Genomic DNA, 7665 nt, shown 5'->3' on the forward strand with positions numbered 1-7665 from the left:
ATTGCTTGGACAGTCAGCATGCACAACATTTCAAAAACTACTTGTTGAGTTTGAAAATTTGATAAGAATAGAGATAATTAAGCAAAAAAGTCAAATTCAGTTGAGTAGAAACTTAAAATCTGCAATAAGGGAGAATGTAATAGATACTACAACTAAGTAAATTAGATTGTCCACTGTTAATTATATATCCACACAATAACTTAAAGTTTTAACTTTATAGCCATAAGAACACCAGACAAGTGATGAAACATTTCGACTTATTCCGTCATGCTCTAAACTATGCAAGTCCAACACCCAAATCAGATCAATCATTACTTTGATCTTTCATGGTGATTAGAGACATGTCGGATTTTCCTTTGAAAGCCCACAGAAACAGGGAGGCAGGCAGGGCAGCCTGCTGTTAAGGGCCTCTGGCAGTGACACAGTCAGGAGAGGGTTAATAACAATAAAGGGGAGGTTGGAGAAGCCTTCCTGAAAGTCACATGGTTTGTGCCGGGAAGGGGTGGGGGTGGTGATGGAGAAGAAGGGAGGAGTCTGGAGGATGTTGCCGTAGAAACAGAATCCTAAGTTGGCCGGTGTGAAGTCAGAGGCGTATTATTAGGTGGTGACTGCACTTAGATGCTGGTGGTGCTGTGAGGTAGGTGGGTGGATGGGAGGGGAGGGGGAGCAAGTGTGAGTCACAGTGGAGAACGTACTCTGCATTTTAATGGATGTGGTAGTATACACACACACTTTTATCAGCAGCATCAACTTAAATCGGCCGTGCTTTCACATCTAAGATTTCCCTATTTTTATACTCTAACAACTATATAGCATTAAAGATTAGCATCATAATGCACTATTACACTTGTGAGCATATAATTCATTCAATAAGTCAATAGAAAATCCAATAATGTAAATTTTAATGGCTTCACTGGCTTGTGTTGATTAAAAAACCAAACATCTATTACAGGGAACCAAGTGCTTAGACAAGCAAGTAAACTACATCCATGTAATTGGTGACAGTATAATTACACAGCACAAGTAGCATTTAAAGCGATAATATGTGTAAACCATGCTCAAGATTATCATTGGATTAACTACACTTCCCAAATACCCTGGAGTGCAGCAGATCACCAGCTGGTCCAAAGGAGGAATTAATAATTATGTTGACCATTATATGCTGTCTCTATTTTGGCTTTCTTTTTTTATTTGGCTTCATAGAAATTTAGTTTGCATCCATTTAATGAATTGTAGAGAAACAGCACTTAAATAAAACTTTTCTTTAAGGGTTAAAAACACACACACACACACAAACAAATCAACTTGTCATATTTCATTTTTAATCACAACAGATTTAATCATTTTTTAAACACAGTAATTTACCTATGTTTTTTTTTTCATTGAAACTGACTCCATCCACTGAAACACATTGTTGCAACACTTTTGTTTTGAATCTACAAATAAATATCACAAATCCTTTTAAATTACAATTGCTCTGTCTTTCTTCAAATATTTTGCTGGACATTTATTGTAAACATTTTCTATGAGCGTCATACATTAGCTTCCAAATACTGTATTATTTATTTTATATATATATATATATATATATATATATATATATATAGAAAATTAATTTTAGCAATTGTAAATTAACAGAAAGTTTACTACATTAATCTCTATATCTTCTTCAACTAATGTTTCTTACTGCTGTTTTTTGCTAAATGAAAACTGGACTAATATAGGTTTTGTATGTAGTTCCCGAACTTCAATACAATAAGTTAGATACTGAACGATCAAAGAATTATACGATAGATATATATTGTCTAATCCAGGGGTAGGCAACTCCGGTCCTCGAGTGCCACAGTCCTGCAAATTTTAAGAGTCGCTGTGCTGCAACACACCTGGCACACATCAGACCTAATCTACAGACTTGCGCAGAGTGACATCAAACTCTGCACAAGTCTGCGATTAGCCATTGATTTGAATCAGGTGTGTTGCAGCAGGGAAACTCCTAACATTTGGAGGACTGTGGCACTCGACCAGAGTTGCCTACCCCTGGTCTAATCAATCCTTTACTAACATAGCTAGTGTTTTTGGCTATTGTTGTTTTTATACCATTAATATGTGACTTCTCATAGATAAAAAGACACATCTCTGATCTTTTGTGTGTTATCTCAAAACCATGGTACTCTTTTTGCTTGTCACATCAGCTACTGCTGTGTTATAATACATGTCCACTGCACTGTAGCTCATAATTGACTTTTGATTGAACAGTGTGTTTTTGTCTTCCTTTTAAGGAAAGTCAGTGCAGGTTCATTTCCCATCATTGCTGCGTTTAAACCTGGAAGCAGAAAAAAAAAAAAAATCACAGGCTCTGTGACGTTTTCCTCAGTCAACACCCACAACTGTATCTTACGGTTTGAGGGGAGCCAATGGGGAATAGGATGACAGTCTACACAGTGCTGACTGGTCAGCAGTGCAGGAGGCTGTGGCTGTGGGTCGACATTATCTTCAGTTTGTTTATTTTATTTTACTTGTGAATTTAAATTTGAGAAAAGGAAACTGCTGCCATCCCTCCATGCTGTGAAACAAAAAACTGGATTTCTCATGACTTTTGTTTCAGACTTTCTTTTAGATTGTCTTTCAGGTTAAGCTGGAGGTTTAGGTGGTTTGACTTGTAACTCCAGACAAAAATACATAAAATATTAGCTTTAAGAATCTTCTTATGAATTCATAGAAGTGTGCTTATTATTGCAAGAGTACAGAGGAGTATCATTTCTCCTCCCTCCTTTAATGTATTTTCCACATATTTTATAAACAGCAGGAACCATGAAGACAGAGTATTATAAAAAGTATGCAACAATATTTTATTTAATTTCCTCTCAGACATATAAGAGAAATATTTAAATGATCTTATTGATTAAAAGTGACTGTTTATGTTTCTCACACTGGGCACTATTGTTCTACCCATTACACATTTTATATTATTTCTTCTGTGATTTTCTGTAGTTGTCCTGACCACATTTGCCTAATATATTCTGCATGGCACTGTTTTCCAAATTTGTATTCTGGTGGTAAAGCACCCTCCAATTATACAAAGTTATGCTAATTTCCTACTTCACTGGATCACATATTAGCAGTATTAAGAGTCATGAATTCAGCTGAGGAACAATAATTATTTGCTATGATACTGTGATGGAGCTGATGTTCAAGTGAGATTATCAGGACATAAATAATGGGAGAGGCAGAAGCCAATTTAAAAAATATGTCAAATATGCTCATGTTGATGGAAGTTTCAGATTGTTGTGTTTTGAGGTTGATTTGTATTTCAACTTTTCTTAATTGATAAGACTTTCCATTGATTGTACATGACCACAAACTGACTGCACACATTTCCTAAAAACAAGACTCCTCTTTCAAAACCTTGAACATAAGTCATGTTTGCACACAGTTCCTAAAATTCTTGTTTTTGTTTTTCAAAAAGCAAACATATTTTTTGGTCATCAGAACACACTTATCGCTCATATCACACACTTTTCAAAAAGTGAAGACTAGGCAACAGAATGCTCCATAACAGCTGTCACAATTAAGACACAACTGGCCAAAGCTTAAAATACTTTCTGTTTATGAAATGCACATTATAACAGCAGCTGGGAAAAAGCTTTAGTAGTTTTTGTCGACTGAAAACAAAATAAAATGTACAAAACTTGTTTTGCTCGTCATTTTTCTTGATTTCAATTCAGAAAAAACAACACAGTAGCCAAACCATCATTCTGCTGCTATAATGTCCAAGAAGATAATTGAAAAGATCAATAAAAACAATTTTTTTTTAATAATGGATTATTTTTATTTCTTTGAAAAAAAAATTTAAATTGTGAAGCAAAACATCCCAATATTCGGTTTTCGATTCAATTTTTCCCAGCTCTACCATAAACAGTCAAACAGTCACCAAAATTTAGTCATTTAACAACACATTGAGGATGTGTTTAGTTTACATCTACTAACATTTTATGGGAACTGTCCACACAGGAGAATAGCTTGAAGAGTTGCAGGTGATCGAGAAGATGAACAAACTGAACAGACTAATAAGATTGGCTAAATCAACACTTTGAAACAATCTTAAAAAGCAGCAATAAACCATCATGCTGCAGATAATTTTAACCGATGAGCATGTTTGGCTAGAACTGAAACAAATCAGTGTTTTTTGTTTTTTTTAATAATGTTACTAATAAGAGACAGGTAATAGGTACAGGAATTCTGAGGTGCAGTAAGTTGTATGGTCTGATAAATTTGTGGCAATGTTTCAAAATCAAAACAGAGAAAAAAAAACAGCCAAACTCAAGAGATAAGAAAAAAATTGTTTCAAGAGAATGATTTTATGGTCCTATGATGGACTGGTGACCTGTCCAGGGTGAACCCTGCCTCTTGTCCACTGATTCCTGGGATAGGCTCCAGCTTCCTACCACCCTAAATTGGGCTAAGTGGTTAAGAAAATGAATGGATGGATGGATGGACGGACGGACGGACGGACAGACGGATGGATGGATGGATGAACGGACAGACGGACGGATGGATGGATGGATGGATGGATGGATAGATGGATGTATGGAGAATGATTTTAATTGATGAAGAAAAAGTCAAACGCTACAATAATCCACAAACAAGCAGCAGCTTGTAGCGTCTGCAGTAATAGGTGAGGAGAAGAAGCTGAAGATAAAAACATGATCCCCGACTTTAAGTGACTGCAGCAGATTTCATCCAAGCATCAAAATAATAATTCATACTTATGTCTAGTGTGGTTTTGTCTGATTCCTGTTAGGCTCTAAAAAACAGAGTCACTACATAAAAATGACTGTTCACAATATTTTTGTTTGAAATCTTGAATGGTGTGATAGTTAGCACCACGGCTCAAACCAACAAGGTTGTTGGTTTGAGCCTTAACTTGCGACGGTTTGAACAGTGCCTTTCTTGCAGAGTTTGCATGTTCTTCCTGTGTATACGTCAGTTCTCTTCCTCCCACAGTCCAAAGACATGCATGTCAGGTTAATTGGTCACTCTAAATTCTCCGTAGGAGGGTGTGTAAGTGTGAATGGCTGCTTGTCTCTCTGCATTGGCCCTGCGAAGGACTGGCAACCTGTCCAGGATGTAACCCTGTCTCTTGCCTGCTAATTGCTGGGATAGGCTCCAGCTTTCCCACAACCCTGAATTAAACTATGGTTTGAAAGAATAACTGGATCTTGACTTAAAGCGACAAACATTTATTCAATCCAGTGTATAGTTGGATATCTCATTTAAAAGCCACTATAGAGTTGTGAAGATGCTTACACAAAAATTACAGAAATGTTTACGGATTCAGGTGTTAGTGAAGGAATGTACATCTATATGAAAAGACACAATACAGTGTCAATATCGGGAGAGAAACGTGAATCATTGCGCCCTATACCGATGGGATTCTTTTATGGATTAAAAAATAATTTTGTAAATGTTTTGTTAAATTTTTTCTGGAGTTAAATGTTAACTTGAAGAACATTTCTTGGAAAAATGTACCTTTTGTCATTCATTACATATGAGCCCTGATACAGAAACAGACAGAAAAAATTAAAGAACAATGATAAATTATTTTTCTAATCAATGATCATACGTTTTTTTCCCTTACAAATCAACTTCCAACACTTCTTTTTAGTAGTCAAACATACCTTTTAGAAAAGTGAACTACCTCTATTAGAATCGATAATTTGCTTCTTTTTTTTTTTTATTGGACTAATATAGAGTTGTCAGTGGACCTTGGTGGATTAGCAGTAGAGTAGTCACACGTCTGACCCGCAGCGCCACCTGTTGTTTTAAAACTAAACTGAGATTCCGTCGCATATAACTTTTTTGAATAAACACCTCTGAACTGTTCCGAAATGAAGACACGGCCTGCAATTCAGCAACAAAACACACAGTGGACATTTCTCATATACAATAAATGATAACGATGTCGGTGAACACTGCATGATGAAAATGGAAAAGACGAGTCATCATGGCTGCAGAAGATGATTCGACAAACATAACTGTGGTTTAAAAAAAAAAGAAGAAGAAAAAAGCCTACCTTATTATTATGAAGGGTTGTAGAATAGAGCTCTCTCAGTTAATTTCCATGGGTGGGTCAGAGAGGAAAGCTTTTTGTTTTACACGCGAAGACATTGAACACCCTTACTACTCAGTTTGCCTGCTACAGGGGTCCCATCTGGGTTATTACCTTGTCAATTAACCTGGAGGGTAATGTCACATAAACGACATTTGGGATGAACACTGAATCATATACTTTTTATTTATTTATTATTAAAAATTATTTTATTTATCTACAATTTAAAATCATTTAGATGTAATTAATGTACAAAAAAGATTAAATCAATGCATTAATCAATATGGAAATAGGCCCATAAGATGCACTCAAATAAAAGATGAAACAATTTACATTATATTGTAGTCTATTGTTAGTATTACTCAGTGTTATTAGTATTTAGAGTGTAGATACTATTCTGCATAGACACGTGCATTCATGTGTAGTTTTTATTTAATTGAATCATTGAATCGAATGGATCATTGACTTCATATTGCCATTACTAATTACTGAGTTTTTTTTTATGTTTGTTTATTTTTGTTGTGATCAATCTTTTTTTTTTTTTTTTTTTTTTTTTTTTTTGTTTTGTTTCAATAACCACTGGGATGTGGCTAAAGGTTCATTTGAGTTTATTAGGGACAAGGTGAATCACTTGGCCTTTATAGCAAGACATCATATTGTGTTTTTAAGTCCTAAGGCCCTCCAGTGACAGGAGAAAAAAATATCAGAAATCAAGCAAAAGAGTACAAAATAAGTAAGATCAATTTTATTAGAATTTTATCTAAAAGGAATGTTAATTTTAACATGACTAAAGCATTCTTTTTATTGTTAATATCTTACCCAAGGAAACACTGGAGAGTTTTGTTCTGGTTGATTTAAAATGCTTGGTCAAGGTTATAATTAAAATAAGGGGGAGAGAGGTTCTTGAGGAAAGGGATAGGGGCAGGGCCACCACCATGCCTCCTTGACATCCACCCACAGCCCATGTCCCTGTCCCCACAAGGCCATAATTGTATGTATATCTAAAATAATACGATTGAAATATAGTGGAGCATGCACTCACACAGGTATGTAAGGGACCCCCACTGGGGACCCCTCTGCCGAGCCCGTTGATCCAACCACCCCACAGTGCCCTATGTATGGTGCATATGATGTTGAGGGGAGGTGTCATCCTCACATACCTCAAACCTGACGTGCTCAGGTATGAGATGAGCACCTTATCTCATACCTGATGAGATGAGTTGCTCATCTCCTTGAGGACACTAATGCTCATCAGGGTTCTGTGCTTGGACCGCTTTTCATGCTTCCCTTAGCTAATATTATTAGACAGTATGGTATAAATTTTCATAGCTATTCGGGTGATACTCAGATGTACTGATCCATGAAGCCTGATAAAATCAATTAGTTCGTTAGTTTACTATAATGTCTTACAAACATAAAGATATGGATGGCTCTGAATTTCCTCCTTTGAAATTCAGACAACACTGAGTTTGCTGTCTTTGGACCTGAAAAACTTTGGAAAAAGTCTAGCTATGTAATTAATCTGGATGGCACTAATTTGGCTTTCAGTACTTCAG

This window comes from Telmatherina bonti (genome assembly GCF_933228915.1).
Source record: "Telmatherina bonti genome assembly, chromosome: 6".
Lineage (NCBI taxonomy): Eukaryota > Metazoa > Chordata > Actinopteri > Atheriniformes > Telmatherinidae > Telmatherina > Telmatherina bonti.